This window comes from Lithobates pipiens, unplaced genomic scaffold (genome assembly GCF_037356315.1).
Source record: "Lithobates pipiens isolate NorthernLeopardFrog02 unplaced genomic scaffold, aLitPip1_a1.2 Scaffold_28, whole genome shotgun sequence".
NCBI classification, from domain to species: Eukaryota; Metazoa; Chordata; class Amphibia; order Anura; family Ranidae; genus Lithobates; species Lithobates pipiens.
Genome location: NW_027507789.1, coordinates 217,034,666 through 217,052,535, shown reverse-complemented (window position 1 = coordinate 217,052,535; position 17,870 = coordinate 217,034,666). Strand labels below are relative to the sequence as shown.

Genomic DNA, 17,870 nt, shown 5'->3' with positions numbered 1-17,870 from the left:
ACACAAACACACCCGTATACCGTATACAGAAGGCCTCCAGGTGGCCATATTGCATTTACGGAAAGGAAAGGACATTTTTAATAACATTCAATTACAATATTAGTTGTGTTGCTATTGTATACGCTATATTATTATTTATATGCATTTTTTTCCCTATGAAAAGTCGAGTTACCCTTTAAGTGACTTTGAATGGAACAAAAAAGATTTGTAAGACCGCGGCGCAAATACAGTGTGACAAAGTATTGCAACAATCTCCATTTTAATCTCTAGGGTCTCTGCTAAAAAAAAATAAAAAAAAATATATATATATATATATATATATATATATATATATATTTTTTTTTTTATTATTATTATTATTATTTTTTAATATAATGTTTGGGGGTTTCAAGTAATTTCCTAGAAAAAAAATGGATTTTTAACTCTTAAACAACAAGTGTCCGGAATAGGCTCGGTCCCTAAGTGGTTAATATCTACACTCACCGGCCACTTTACTATACCTGTTCAATTGCTTGAGAACACAAATTGCTGATCAGCCAATCGCATTGGCAGCAACTCAGTGCATTTAGGCATCTAGACGTGGCGAAGACGACTTGCTGAGATTTAAACCGAGCATCAGAATGGGGGAAGAAAGAATGGGGAAGTGACTTTGAACGTGGCATGGATGTCGGCGCCGGATAGGACTGGTCTGAGGGTTTCAAAAAACTGCTGATCTACTGGGATTTTCACGCACGACCATCTCTCGGGATTACAGAGAACGGTCCACAAAAGAGAAAATATCCAGTGATTGGCAGTTGTGTGAAGGAAAATGCCTTGTTGAGGTCAGAGGAGAATGGTTTTTTTTTTTGCTTGTTTGTTTTGTTTGGTTTTTATTTTTTTGTTTGTTTTTGTTTGCAGTTATTTTTATTTATTTTTTGGCTTTTGTTCGTTTTTTATTAGTTTTTTTAGTTGTGTTTGTTTGTGTTTTTTTTATAATTTTTTTAGTTTTTTTGGCTTTTGTTCGTTTGTGTTTTTAATTATTTATTTTGTTTGTTTGTTTTTGGTTTTGTTTGTTTGTGTTTTTATTTATACTTTTTTTTCTTTTGGCTTTTGTTTGTTTGTTTTTTAGTTTTGTTTGTTTGTGTTTTTATTTATTATTTTTTTGTTTTGTTTTTCTGCTTTTGTTCGTTTGTTTGTGTTTTTATTTATTTTGTTTTGTTTGTGTTTTTATTTATAATTTTTTTTTGGCATTTGTTCGTTTTTCGTTTGTTTTTGAGTTTTGTTTGTTTGTGTTTTTATTTTTTGTTTGTTTTTTGGCTTTTGTTCGTTTGTTTGTGTTTTTATTTATTTTGTTTGTTTTTTGTTTTGTTTATTTGGTTGTGTTTTTTATTTATTTTTGGCTGTTGTTAGTTTTTTGTTTGCGTTTTTATTTATTAATTTGTTTAGTTTTTTTGGCTTTTGTCCGTGTGGTTGTGTTTTTATTTATTTATTTTGTTTGTTTTTGTTTGTATTTTTATTGATACATTTTTTTGGCTTTTGCTTGTTTATGCTTTTATTTTTAATTTTTTTTTTTGGGGAGGGGTTTGTTAAGTCTCCCCCCCCCCCCCCGAGTAGTATAGATTTGTCCCAAGCATGAAGTCTTTTTTTTTTTATAACATTCACAATTTGTGTAGCAATTGCATACGCTATATTATTCTTTTTATTTGCCCCCCCAGGAAAGTGGAGTTACCCTTTAATGGCACTCTTCTCCTTTATGTTTTCTTCGGGGCAATGTGTTTTCTTTTTTTTAATCAGGGCCTCTTGAAGTTTCCACCAGGGTGAAGGGTGACAACGCAAAAGACAGGGGCAGAGCGTTGTCCCCCTATAACAGGAAGTGCCTGAGGCAAGCTCTCTATGGCGGGATCACCGGGGATTCTTTTAATAAAAGTTGCAGATTTAAAATGTGTTTTTTTTTTATTCTATGAACAGGCTGAAGATGATCTGATTGTTTAGCGATTTGGGTTTACATGACAAATGGCACCCGGCGCCCCCTTCCCAGGTGTGCCCATGCTCACAAGTTGCCCCCCCCCCCCCATGATATCCATCGCATGCTCGGCGTGGATCCAGTACACGATATTTAATAAGTAGGACGCGTGCCAGAGTCAGGGTGTGTCTCCCAGACAGACAGCGGCTTGCCGTACCTCTCCCAATAATTACACAAGTCACCTCCAGTTCATGAGAGCCGGGGAAGATGCCATCGCTGACCCTGAACCGGATGAGCAGGGACCGCGCGCTTGCGGGCTGCCAGTGTACACACAGCATAGTACAGGAGCTGGAAATTCCTGGCACGGCTCCTTAATCCTCCTCCAATTAGAAGCGGCCTTGTTTGCTCTACAAACCTATTACATGTGAGAGTGCAGAGCCCAGGTGATGTGCCGTGTGTGATGGATGGACATGGAGCGTGCACAGGAATTCAGGGGGGGGGGGGAGCCGATCGCTGGATCATATTTACTGTATACTGTCCTGAGTATATGATAAATGATGGCGGCACACATACCGCCAGACGCCGCCTGCACTGCACATTACAATGCCGTGATATCATCCCTCCAGTCACATGGAGGGGCCACGATGATCCCCTACAATACATCCCCCATCCACACTCAGCTCAATGCAGGAAGATAGGCACGAAGTGGTTGTAAGGAGGCTGCAGAAGACTGGCAGCCATACCTGAAGTGAATACGGACATGAAGTGGCTGTAAAAAGGATGCAGAAGACTGGCAGCCATACCTGGAGTGCATGTGAACAGGAAGTGGCTATAAAGAGCCTGCAACCAATTCATATCACGACACAAACAAATTATGTCGAGATGTAACCAAATGTTATCCCGACACAACCAAATTATATTCAGACACAACTAAACTATATCCCAACGCAACCTAATGACATCCGAACATCACCAAATCATATCCCGACGCAACCAGATTACACAACCTAATCATATCCCGACACAACCGAATCATATCCCGACACAACCGAATCATATCCCGACACAACCTAATCATATCCCGACACAACCTAATCATATCCCGACACAACCTAATCATATCCCGACACAACCTAATCATATCCCGACACAACCTAATCATATCCCGGCAAAACAGAATCATATCCCGGCAAAACAGAATCATATCCCGGCAAAACAGAATCATATCCCGGCAAAACAGAATCATATCCCGACACAACAGAATCATATCCCGACACAACAGAATCATATCCCGACACAACAGAATCATATCACGACACAACAGAATCATATCCTGACACAACAGAATCATATCCAGACACAACCTAATCATATCCCGAAACAACCAAATCATATCCCAAAACAACCAAATCATATCCCGACATAACCAAATCATATCCCGACATAACCAAATCATATCCCGACATAACCAAATCATATCCCAGTGCAACCAAATTATATCGCAACATAACCAGATTATATCCTGACACAACCAAATCAAATACTAACACACCCATATCATATCCTGACACAACCAAATTATATTCCAACACAACTAAACTATATCCCAATGCAACCAAATGAAATCTGAACACCACCAAATCATATCCAGATGCAACCCAATTATATATCTCGACGCAACCCAATTATATATCTCAACACAACCAGATTATATCCTGACACAACCAAATCAAATACTAACACACCCATAACATATCCTGACACAATCTAATCATTTCTTGACACAACCTAATCATATACTGACACAACCTAATCATATCCCAATGCAACCAAATTATATCTCAACATAACCAGATTATATCTCAACACAACCAGAATATATCCCGACACAACCAAATGATATCCCGATACAACCAAATCATATCCCGACACAAACTAATCATATCCCAATGCAACCAAATTATATCTCAACATAACCAGATTATATCCCGACGCAACCAAATCATATCCTGACACAACCAAATCATATCCCGACACAACCAAATCATATCCCGACACAACCAAATCATATCCCGACACAACCAAATCATATCCCGACACAACCTAATCATATCCCGACACAACCAAATCATATCCCGACACAACCTAATCATATCCCGACACAGCCTAATCATATCCCGACACAACCTAATCATATCCCGACACAACCTAATCATATCCCGACACAACCTAATCATATCCCAATGCCACCAAATTATATCCCAATTCAACCAAATTATATCTCAACATAACCAGATTATATCCAGACACAACCAAATCATATTCCGACACAACCGAATTATATCCCAACACAACCAAATGATTTCTCGATGCCACGTAAACAAAAGGTAACATTGAAGCGATGCGTCTTGTTCAGCTACAAGCAGAGAATAGTTGCCGCCATGTGAAGATGATAAATCCATCTGACAGATCGGAGTATTTCCATATTTATAGAACTCCTTCCCGCAGAATCATCTCCTCCGATGTCACCTATTACCATCGCTAATCATTCTGCAAACTCGCCCTCTACAAGGCTTCTCCCCTTTTATTTTCTATGTATATATATTTCCACCAGCCAAATTCTGCAAAATAAACTTCCCCATTAAACGGTCCTTCGGGGAGGGGGGGGGACTCTCAGCCAAAACGCTGCGCGCCATTCCCAGGGTCTCCGGAGCGCAGTAAAAATATTGGCCGGTAGGAAACGAGCGCTGCGAGGGGAGGAAGAGGAAAAAAAAACAATTCTTTTTCATTAAAACCAATTCTATTTAGAAAAACAGAAACAGATTTTTTTTTTTCTTCCTGCACGCTATTAAAATGTAACCGCACACAATTCCCATTCTACGCAACGCGCGGGAATTGGATGTCACGTGACGGCTTAACCCCTGGCGGGATCAACTGAGGTCTTTAAAGAATATTGGGCAGTATTGTTCTTTTTATCAATGTGATTTTACTATTACTTTTGTTTATTCTTTTTATTGCGGGGGTTTCCTAGGAGCCGAGAATATTTTGTATTGTGATGTTTGTATTGGATTGTATAAAGAATAAAAAGAAAGATACATTGTTACAGATAATCTATAAAATGAAATAACAAAAAAATAAAATAAAAACACATGTCTGTCAGTTGGGATTCTGTTTTCATTTTTTTAAATTGTACAAAAGGTGACCATTGCTGCCCCCTCCGCCCTGAAAAAGCCAGGTTGGCACGCTGGCATCACCAGGCAGACAGACCAGCAGATCTGAAAACACTGGCCACTTGCTTATTACCAGGAAGCCAGTAAGACTAGGTTCATGTCTATGCGTTTTTCTTTACTGCGTCTGCAGATTAGCAGAAACGCACTGCAATCTATTTAACCTTATTTATTACGGGTTCTGTTCACATCTATGCCTTTTCCTGCAATTTCTTTGTGGAAAGGTGCCGGGCATATTTGGCTCTATAGACTTCAGTGGAATTGCGTGAAAAACACATGTACACGCGTTATTAGTGTGTTTTCCTGCATGACAACAGACACCTTTCTCCTAGCAACATCAACACCTGCCAAAAAAAGCAAAATGCATGAAAAGAACACGCATGAAAAACACCAAATGCATTAAAAACACGTATGAAAAATTGCAAAGTGCATTAAAAAAAGTACATGACAAATGCAAAAAAAGCATTCAAAAAATGTATGGAAAAATTTAAAATGCGTGAAAAGCTCACATAAAAACCACAAAAATGCATTCAAAATGCGCATGAAAAACACAAAATGCATTAAAAACAAATGAAAAAAAGCGAAAAGCACACATGAAAACCACAAAATGCATTAAAAGCGCGCATTAAAAATGCAAAATGCATTAAAAACATACATGACCAATGCAAAATGCATTCAAAACACGCACTGAAAAAAACACAAAATGCACGAAAAGCACAAAATGCATTCAAAATGTGCATGAAAATGCATAAAAAAAAGCAAAAAATGCATGAAAAGCACACATGAAAACCACAAAATGCATTAAAAACGCACATGCAAAATGCATTAAAAATGTAGATGACAAATGCAAAAACACGCATGGAAAAACACAAAATGCATTAAAAATGTGCATGAAAATGCATAAAAAAGCAAAAAATGCATGAAAAGCACACACGAAAACCACAAAATGCATTAAAAATGTAGATTACAAATGCAAAAACACAAAACGCATTAAAAACGTGCATGAAGAAAATGCATAAAAAAAGCAAAATGCATGAAAAGCGCACACGAAAACCACAAAATGCATGAAAAACACACAAGATGCATAAAAAAAAATGAAAAATGCAAAGTGCATAAAAAAAAAATGAAAAAAGCAAAATGCATGAAAAGCACACATGAAAAACACAAAATGCTTTAAAAACATGAATGCAAAATGCATTAAAACGTACATGACAAAATGCATTCAAAACATGCATAGAAAAACAAAATGTATGAAAAGCACAAAATGCATTAAAAATGTGCATGAAAAAATGCATAAAAAAGCAAAATGCATGAAAAGCACACACGAAAAGCACAAAATGCATTAAAAACGCAAAAAGGCACAAAAGACACGCGTGAAAAAACACAAGCTGCATTAAAAACACATGAAAAAAAAACGCAAAGTGCATTAAAATTGTGCATCACAAATGCAAAATGTATTCAAAACAGGCATGGAAAGCACACATGAAAAACGCTAAAGGCCTTAAAAACGCACATGCGCAGATCTCAGTTCTGACGGGAGGGAAGGGATGGATTTTGTGTTCCTGCAAAGCAATGGAATAATCTCTTCCCTTAGTAAAAGAAACACAAACTATTCACAAAAACACTGGCTAGACACGCAGTTAACCATTTGATCGCTCTTGATGTTTAACCCCCCCCCCCCCCCACTTTTTTTCTTTTTACCAAAAATATGTAGCAGAATAAATATTGGCCTAAATTGATAAATAAATTAGATTTTTTTTTTTTTTTTTTTAATTTTTTATTGGATCTTTTATAGCAGAAAGTAAAAAATAAAGTTTTGTGATCAAATACCATCAAAAGAAAGCTCTAAAGGACATTAATTTTATTTGGGTACAATGTCGCACGACCGCGCAATTGTCAGTTAATTAAAACGAATACAGTGCCATAAAAAAAATGGTCTGGTCATAAAGGGGGTAAATCTTCTGCAGGCCGTCTAAGGAGTCCGTCTCCATTATTTTGGGTGTATGGTATTTTTCATTTTTTTGGGGTGGTCTGTATGCCTTCTTATCTTTCCATTTCAGGGGGGTCTCCAAACGACGTCCCTACAAATTCCCATCGTGCCGAGTCATGTCGGTGAATGTCAGAGTTTTTGAAGGCCCCAACGGGACACGTAGGTCCACTACAGCTGGAGAGCCGTGGTTTGGAGATCCCCGGCTCAATGCTTGACAGTGGTAGAAGCCAAAGCATTATGGGAGGTGACTAGATGGGGAAGTCCACATGACCCCACAATCTGAGAAGTTTGAGGAGGGTCTCTCCTTCCCAGAACTCTGAGAAGGGTGGGGATGAGGAGGAGATCAGGAGAAGACGAGGTTAGAAGTTGAGCGTTGGTTGAACTGGCTGTGATCTGCTGGTTATTATCTGGAAAGTTATTAGCCGATGATACCTCAACCCTCCCGAGATGTGGTCTGAGGGCGAGTCATCCCTCCATGACACCATCTAGACCAGGGATCTTCAAACTACGGCCCTCCAGCTGTGGTGGAACTACACGTCCCATGAGGCACTCCAAAACTCAACAACATGACTAAGCATGGTGGGAATTGAAGTTCCTGAACAACTGGAGGGACATAGTTTGAAGACCCTCTTATCTAGAGCATCACACATCCCGTGTATCGGCGGGAACGCTCCCTACATCTGACCTCCAGGCCTCCCCTTCAGTCTCCTCTCCCGGGGAGGGCGACCCATGTGTATAGAGAAGGAAAGCAAGGCTGGACACCAATGGCCGAGGCTCACTTCTTATTCTGGGCACATCGGCGTTTGGATTTCATCAGACGCAGGCTCCGGGTTCTTGGCACTCCAGGCCTGGCACAGGCGGAGCCGCTCATAAAACCCGTCCCATATTTTATGAGCTGCGTTGGTGGAATGCTGTAATTATAATATGATAATAATGGATCACTGTGTGAGGAGACACCAGAGAGAAGACAATGATGTCTGGATGACACCACAGACTGCCCCACCTGTCACATCAACATCAGTATGAGGAATGATATACAACACGGGGGGGGGGGAGATTGTCCAGCACGCTGGAAAATATCCACACAAATCCTTCATCTGGGGAGATGCAGATCCTGAATGTGGATCCAAATGTCACAATGTCAACATTTACCTTATTATCTACACAATTGTTCTCTCCTTTTATATACACACCCAACACCAAACACCTTCACCCGCTATGTATTCCCCCCCTCCATACTGATCACCCGCTATGTATTCCCCCCCCATACTGATCACCCGCTATGTATTCCCCCCCCATACTGATCACCCGCTATGTATTCCCCCCCCCATAATGATCACCCGCTATGTATTCCCCCCCCCATACTGATCACCGCTATGTATTTCCCCCCCCCCATACTGATCACCCGCTATGTATCCCCCCCCATACTGATCACCCGCTATGTATTCCCCCCCCCCATACTGATCACCCGCTATGTATCCCCCCCCCCATAATGATCACCCGCTATGTATCCCCCCCCCCATACTGATCACCCGCTATGTATTCCCCCCCATACTGATCACCGCTATGTATTCCCCCCCCCCATACTGATCACCCGCTATGTATTCCCCCCCCATACTGATCACCGCTATGTATTCCCCCCCCCATACTGATCACCCGCTATGTATTCCCCCCCCATACTGATCACCCGCTATGTATTCCCCCCCCCCATAATGATCACCCGCTATGTATTCCCCCCCCATACTGATCACCGCTATGTATTCCCCCCCCATACTGATCACCCGCTATGTATTCCCCCCCCCCATAATGATCACCGCTATGTATTTCCCCCCCATACTGATCACCGCTATGTATTCCCCCCCCCCATAATGATCACCCGCTATGTATTCCCCCCCCCCCCATACTGATCACCGCTATGTATTCCCCCCCCATACTGATCACCCGCTATGTATTCCCCCCCCCCCCATAATGATCACCGCTATGTATTCCCCCCCCATACTGATCACCGCTATGTATTCCCCCCCCCATACTGATCACCCGCTATGTATTCCCCCCCCATAATGATCACCCGCTATGTATTCCCCCCCATACTGATCACCCGCTATGTATTCCCCCCCATACTGATCACCCGCTATGTATCCCACCCCCATAATGATCACCCGCTATGTATTCCCCCCCATACTGATCACCGCTATGTATTCCCCCCCCCCATACTGATCACCCGCTATGTATTCCCCCCCCATACTGATCACCCGCTATGTATTCCCCCCCCATACTGATCACCCGCTATGTATTTCCCCCCCATACTGATCACCCGCTATGTATTCCCCCCCATACTGATCACCCGCTATGTATTCCCCCCCATACTGATCACCCGCTATGTATTCCCCCCCATACTGATCACCGCTATGTATTCCCCCCCCCATACTGATCACCCGCTATGTATTCCCCCCCCATACTGATCACCCGCTATGTATTCCCCCCCATACTGATCACCCGCTATGTATTCCCCCCCATACTGATCACCCGCTATGTATTCCCCCCCATACTGATCACCCGCTATGTATCCCCCCCCCCATTCTGATCACCGCTATGTATTCCCCCCCCCATACTGATCACCCGCTATGTATTCCCCCCCCATACTGATCACCCGCTATGTATTCCCCCCCATACTGATCACCCGCTATGTATTCCCCCCCATACTGATCACCGCTATGTATCCCCCCCCCATACTGATCACCGCTATGTATTCCCCCCCCATACTGATCACCCGCTATGTATTCCCCCCCCCATACTGATCACCCGCTATGTATTCCCCCCCCATACTGATCACCCGCTATGTATTCCCCCCCCATACTGATCACCCGCTATGTATTCCCCCCCATACTGATCACCCGCTATGTATCCCCCCCCCATACTGATCACCGCTATGTATTCCCCCCCCCCATACTGATCACCCGCTATGTATTCCCCCCCCATACTGATCACCCGCTATGTATTCCCCCCCATACTGATCACCCGCTATGTATTCCCCCCCATACTGATCACCCGCTATGTATCCCCCCCCATACTGATCACCGCTATGTATTCCCCCCCATACTGATCACCCGCTATGTATTCCCCCCCCCATACTGATCACCCGCTATGTATTCCCCCCCCCATACTGATCACCCGCTATGTATTCCCCCCCCCATAATGATCACCCGCTATGTATTCCCCCCATACTAATCACCGCTATGTATCCCCCCAATACCCTGTTTCCCCAAAAATAAGACAGTGTCTTATATTAATTTTTGCTCCCAAAGATGTGCTAGGTCTTATTTTCAGGGGATGTCTTATTTTTCCATGAAGATGAATAGGGTAAACATTTATTGATTCTGCCCCCTTCTGATCCTCCTGTGCCATTTTGATCCCCCCCCCCCTCTCAAATCCACCCTGTGTCATTTTAAGTGAGTCCCCCTCCACCCACCTATGTGCCAGTGGATTATTTAGTCTCCCCCCCCCCCCCCATCTTCACCAGACATCCCCCACCCTTTACCAGACATCCCCCCCACCTCAGTCACCCCTGTGTGTCTGTGGAGGCCAGATTCCACACAATGTGCCCGACTCCTGCCCAGCGCGACTCACTGTCTAATTGTGAGTCAGCCAGACTCCGTCAGGGCAGAGCAAGTAGCAGGCGGCAGAAGGTGACAGCTTGTGCTGGCGGCAGGACGGGCTCTCTGATGACGGTTGATGTCACTCGTCATTCAGAGAGCCAGCCGCAGCTCACTGATTTAAAAAGACCTCGCACCTACCTGCCTGAACAGCTCCGGCTGAGCTGCGGCCAATCAGTGAGCTGCGTGGCAGCGCCCACCGCTATGGTCCAGAAGAGTCAGACGCCTTATGGTAGCTTTAGGGGCCTTTTTATCGGGGGATGTCTTATTATCGGGGATGTCTTATTATCGGGGGATGCCTTATATTTCTGCGAGAGGGAAACCTGGTGGGAGGTCTTACTTTCGGAGGATGTCTTACTTTAGGGGAAACAGGGTACTAATTACCAGCTATGTATCCCCCCCCATACTGATCACCGGCTATGTATCCCCCCCATAATGATCACCCGCTATGTATTCCCCCCATACTAATCACCGCTATGTATCCCCCTCCATACCGATCACCCGCTATGTATCCCCCTCCATACCGATCACCCGCTATGTATCCCCCCCCATACTGATCACCAGATATGTATCCCCCCATACTGATCAGCAGCTATATGTCCCCCTCATACTAATCACCAGCTATGTATCCCCCCATACTGATCACCAGCCCATACTAATCACCTGCTATGATTCCCCCCCCCCCATACTGATCACCAGCCCATACTGATCACCAGCTATGTACCCCCCCCCCCCATACTGATCACCAGCCCATACTGATCACCCGCTATATATCCCCCCCATACTGATCACCAGCTATGTATCCCCCCATACTGATCAGCAGCTATATGTCCCCCTCATACTAATCACCAGCTATGTATCCCCCCCATACTAATCACCAGCCCATACTAATCACCTGCTATGATTCCCCCCCCCATACTGATCACCAGCCCATACTGATCACCAGCTATGTACCCCCCCCCATACTGATCACCAGCCCATACTGATCACCCGCTATATATCCCCCCCCATACTGATCAGCAGCTATGTATCCCCCCCATACTGATCACCAGCCCATACTAATCACCTGCTATGTATCCCCCCCATACCGATCACCAGCTATGTACCCCCTCATACTGATCACCTACTATGTATACCCCTCATACTGATCACCAGGTATGTATCCCCTCCCCATACTGATCATCAGGTATGTATCCCCTCCCCATACTGATCACCAGCTATGTATCCCCCCCTCCTCATACTGATATACAGTGCTTTGAAAAAGTATTCACACCCTTTGACATTTCCCACATTGTGTCATGTTACAACCAAAAACATACATTTATTTTATTGGGATTTTATGTGATAGACCAACACAAAGTGACACATAATTGTGAAGTGGAAGGAAAATGATAAATGGTTTTTACAAATAAATATGTTAAAAGTGGGGGGGGGGGGGGCATTTGTATTCAGCCCCCTTTACTCTGATACCCCTAACTAAAATCTAGTGGAACCAATTGCTTTCAGAAGTCACCTAATTAGTAAATAGAGTTCACCTGTGTGTCATTTAATCTCAGTATAAATACAGCTGTTCTGTGAAGCCCTCAGAGGTTTGTTAGAGAACCTTAGTGAACAAACAGCATCATGAAGGCCAAGGAACACACCAGACAGGTCAGGGATAAAGTTGTGGAGAAGTATAAAGCAGGGTTAGGTTATAAATAAAATCTCCCAAGCTTTGAACATCTCACGGAGTTCTGTTCAATCCATCATCGGAAAATGGAAAGAGTATGGGCAGAACGGCAAACCTACCAAGACATGGCCGTCCACCTAAACTGACCGGCCGGGCAAGGAGAGCATTCATCAGAGAAGAGCCAAGAGGTCCATGGTAACTCTGGAGGAGCTGCAGAGATCCACAGCTCAGGGGGGAGAATCTGTCCACAGGACAACTATTAGTCGTCTCTCCACAAATCTGCCCTTTATGGAAGAGTGACAAGAAGAAAGACATTGGTGACAGAAAGTCATAAGAAGTCCTGTTTGTAGTTTGTGAGAAGCCATGTGGGGGAGGGGGCAGCAAACATGTGGAAGAAGGTGATCTGGTCAGATGAGACCAAAATTCAACTTTTTGGCCTAAAAGTAAAATGCTATGCGTGGGGGAAAACTAACACTGCACATCACCCTGAACACACCATCCCCACCGTGAGACATGGTGGTGGCAGCATCATGTGGTGGGAATGGTTTTCTTCAGCAGGGACAGGGAAGCTGGTCAGAGGTGATGGGAAGATGGATGGAGACAAATACAGGACAATCTTAGAAGAAAACCTGTTAGAGTCGGCAAAAGACTTGAGACCGGGGCGGAGGTTCACCTTCCAGCAGGACAACGACCCGAAACATCCAGCCAGAGCTACAATGGAATGGTTTACATCAAAGCAAATTCATGTGTTAGAATGGCCCAGTCACAGTCCAGACCTAAATCCCATTGAGAATCTGTGGCAAGACTTGAAAATTGCTGATCACAGACGCTCTCCATCCAATCTGATAGAGATTGAGATATTTTACAAAGAAGAAGAATGGGCAGAAATGTCCTCTCTAGATGTGAAAAGCTGGTAGAGATGTGCAAAAAGACTTGTAGCTGTAATTGCAGTGAAAGGCGCTTCTACAAAGTATTGACTCCGGGGGGCGCCATACAAATGCCCCCCCCCCCACACTTTTCACATATTTATTTGTAAAAAAATGTGGAAAAACATTTATCATTTTTCCTTCCACTTCACAATTATGTGTTGGTCTATCACATGAAATCCCAATAAAATAATTTTTAGTTGTAACATGACAAAATGTAGAAAAGTTTCAAGGGGTATGAATACTTTTTCAAGGCACTGTAGATGGCAGAATGCAGAAAGCTACACCCCCATCCTTTTTTTTCTCCGGCTTCACAACTGCTCACTAATAGGCACTAAGAAGAAGTGGCCACGCACACGAACACAAATCCTAAGCCCCCCCACGCGTTTCACCCTAATTACCCACTTAGTACAAAAAAAAAAATGTGTTTCCTTGGATTCACACCTCTCAGCGCAGGTTTTCACGCATTACCAACGACGATGTGTGCGGACATCAGTATCCCTGGAACGTGACGATGCATCAGAAACACAGGAAATGAACTAAAACCAATACAAGCAAAGGCTGAGCTGAGTGCGGGCATCCACATGGAAGGGCATGGGTGACAAATCGCCCCCTAAAGAGACCCCGTCACCAACATAAAAAAAAAAACGTTAAAGGGTAACTTCAACTTAATAAAAAATGTTTTAAGAAAAATCCACTATGCAGTCACACTACACCATAGCAGCATCATATGCCAACCACAACCAAGCCTCTCCTGTGGACTATATGAAGCCTGCCAGAAAAACTTTTAGGACGAGCCCCCCCTAGTGGTACAGAAAGGAGAGCTGTCCTTTTCCGGAGGGCTGCACATGCTCAAGCAGGGAAGAGAGAGAGAGAGAATGCACCGCTCAAGTGTGGCCTCTGAGAAAGGGCGATGCCCGGGCGGCCAGGTGGCATTTTTTAACTCGGGGTGCAAAGGCGGTACTGCCCATCAAACCCCCCTCACCGAGTTTAATAGGGCCCCATTACCGTTTCAGGGTAAATCAGATGGTGAGCAGGCATTATAACGACTCCTCACCGCCTGTCAACCGCACTCTGAAAAGCAATCTGAATGTGCGTCACTCTTCAGAGGGCAGCGAGTGTGAAAGAGCCCTTATTTATCAACGTGAGCTAACCCTTTAAATGCTCCCTTGCAGCGTTTTTTTTTTTCCTTTCCATAAGCATTTTTGCTTCACTTTCAACGGACCTTTGAAACCTTTTAGAAAATGTGACGGCTCCAGGAAGTGTCAGTTCGCCAGCTCAGCCCCCTCCCTCCTTTGGGAGTGTCTAACTGCTGTTTATGCTGGCCCAGCTCCTCTGCCCCTCCCCTCAACTACCATAAACTTTTTTTTATTAGCCAACATTACTATCCACTTAACCTCCATAAGATTCCGACAGCGAAATCCCTCGGATTTTTCCCGATGGATTTTGGCCGAAACTTGTGTTGCATACACACGGTCTGACAAAGTTGGCGGGAAATCCCATCGTTCGGAATGAGGTGACGATCGTTGCGTACGACGGGACCATGTTAGAGGCCAGTAGCCAATAGCTTTGGTTCTCGTAATTTCATCCGAGCATTCGTGCCACTTTGTCCATCGGAAATTCTCTACAAAACGATTGGAAAATGTCCGATCGGATTTTGTTGGGGGAAAATTTCAGCTCCAGCTCCCAAACTTTTTCCCTCGGAATTTCCGACGGAAAAAGTCTGATAGAGCCCACACACACGATCGGATTTTACGATAAAATAATCCGATTGGACCTTTTTTCGTCTGAATTTCTGACCGTGTGTACAGGGCATAACTGGTAATTGCGTGGTCATGCAGCGCTGCACGCAAATTATACCAGTAATGGCGGGGATCAGCGACTTATAGCAGGACTTGCTACAGACAAACGGACACCAACTGACACTTTTGACACTTTGTGGGAACCAGTGACACCAATACTGACACCAATACTGTGATCAATGCTAAAAAATATGCACTGTCACTGTACTAATGGCACTGCCTTGGAAGGGGTTAAACATCTAGGGCAGGGGGGTCTCAAAATGGCGTCCCTCCAGCTGTTGCAAAAGTCCCATCATGACTGTGGGGGTCATGCCTGTAACAGTCAGCCCTGCATTGCCTCATGGGGCAATCAAAAGGTTAAATGTGTGCCTAGCCAATGTTTATGTGTAGTGGGTGTGCTGCTTTCACTAAGGGATGTGATGGATTTTCTTTCCCTGCAAAGAAAATCCATCACATCTCCACCGTCAGAACGGAGCTCTGCATTGTTTACATAGGCCCCTTCCAGCCTCTCTTCCCGACGATCGGCAGGTGGTGGCGGACATCCATTGGCCGGCACCCGCTGATCTGCCTCTGTTATGACAAATCACAGCAGAAGCGGCGCGTCCCCTTCCAGGAAGTGCAGAATCACGTATATATACATGTGCAATTCTGCACAGAATGGCCTCCATGTAGCAGTAAATCTGGGGCGGTCAGAAAAAGTGTCTCAAACTGGTAGCCCTCCAGCTGTTGCAGAACAAGAAGTCCCATCATGCCTGTGGGAGTCATGCTTTCGAAGCCTCATGGGACTTGTAGTTTCGCAACAGCTGGAGTGCCGCCAGTTTGAGACCCCCTGGGCTAGCCAGTTTGAGACCCCCTGGGTTGTAGGGTGTCACTTGAGTCTGCAGACATCACATCCAAGATGGTTTCGGGGGCTTTTGGAGGTCTACACAAGCTGGGATTCTACAGATAAATACCATGCATGAAAGGTGTTATTGCACATATTTTAAAAACGAGCGGTGACAGGGTCTCTTTAAAGCGCAATTGCTCTTTCATTCTAAAAGCCTGGGTACCTGTTGGCCTATCAGCAGTTGCAGACTGACGCCAAATAATTCGAGGCTCTACCCACAGCAGTTTCCAGAGAGCACTTGGCTGCAGCTGGATCCTACACATTCCATGGAATAAGCCCAGATTAGCGGCGCTGTTTGCAGACGTATCCCCTGGATTGTACGGGACTATTTAACAATAGGGAGGTGCAGGCCGCACCGTATTTGTATCTTATCCTCTGTATACAGCTCAGTGTCATCTGCAGGCTCATCCTCTGTGGTCCTCGGTAAACCCCGGGGGGGACCGGCCAGGACAAGTTAGGCGGTTAAAAGGAAGTGCGGCGTGACAGCTGAAGTTCAAGCGCAGGTTTCAGCTTGCCTGGTGAAGACGGGAAACCCTCTGATACACTTCACAGAGGAAGTCTTCAATTCCCTGATCAATTTAACAGGTAACTGAGCAAACAGTCAGAGAAAAAATGTTTTTTTCCCTCTACGTGACCTACGGAGTGCCCTGACCTCAATTCTTTCGACATCTGATAAGAGGCCCGACACCGACTTCCAGACTTCATTCCGTAATCTGCTTTAGAAGGGAAATAGTTCAGACCAGGAGAAACATTTCATGGGAATCCCCAATCCTACAAGAGACTCTAAAAAAATAAAAATAAAAAAAATTGACAGTCTAAGAATTGTGGACGATTGGGGGCGGCATGAATCGTACGTTGAACACGCCGTATTCTGATGTGGTCGGCATATTGAATTTATTCTACTCAGTTAAAAATGGCATGGAAGAAATCTCTTCCCATCGAGAAGCCTACAGGTCAAGGTTCCAGAGAACACACACGGGGGCCCATCAGGGTGTAGAAGTGGGCAGGTCAGGGTTCATCTATACCAGTGTCTTTCAACCAGGGTTCTATGATGCTGATTCGGGGCAAACTGAAAAAAAAAAAAGTTCTGACTTTGTAGTGCTCCATATGTTAAAAGGTGAGGTCTCTGGCCAAGGTTGCATTGTGGTCATCACCTGATATGATGCGATTGGTCATTAAAATCAAGGTATGAATAATGGACACATAAACAACTTGTCTTGGAGTAAGGTATGACATATAAAAACAATGAAACAAGCTAGAGGTGATGCCATGTGTTTGGGCATTGCATAGGATAGTTGGTGCTCAAGTGTGAGCTCCATCACAAGCCATGAAAGCCACATGTTACTTAGTTACCTAGTGGGCATCATTGGATTTAGAGACCAAGTGTTTTTTTCTTTACTTTCAGTCCATGCGTTGAAACAGAAAAAGAAGCAATACACAGATATACAATATTCATCACAGATCTGTATGGACTTCCTGAAATAAATTCATGAAAACAGTCTGATAATATTTTCATGTACAAAAACATTTTCCTGGATTTCTACATAAATAGCGCCCAAAATGGCATCCAACCCTTACATAGGTCTTAAGAGCATCACCAACCTTTACCTGGGTCTTATGAGCATCACCAACCTATCCAACCCTTACCTAGGTCCTATGAGCGTCACTAATCCATCCAACCCTTACCTAGGTCTTATGAGGATCACTAACCAATCCAACCCTTATCTAGGTTTATGAGCATCACCAAATCATCCAACTCTTACCTAGGCCTTATA

At 44.1% G+C, this 17,870-nt stretch overlaps 1 protein-coding gene and 1 long non-coding RNA gene across 2 annotated transcripts in view; both read right to left on the bottom strand.

Annotated features, from left to right (window-relative positions):
• The window catches only part of TSHZ2 (teashirt zinc finger homeobox 2), a gene marked incomplete at its 5' end in the record, with an annotated part of 226,258 nt that overhangs the window by 195,265 nt on the left and 13,123 nt on the right, over window positions 1-17,870 (bottom strand).
• LOC143936162 (uncharacterized) lies at window positions 1,172-5,623 on the bottom strand. Its single transcript, XR_013263622.1, has 2 exons — window positions 3,773-5,623; window positions 1,172-3,096 (listed from the first exon to the last, which is right to left on the bottom strand). It is a non-coding gene; the product is annotated as an uncharacterized LOC143936162 (long non-coding RNA).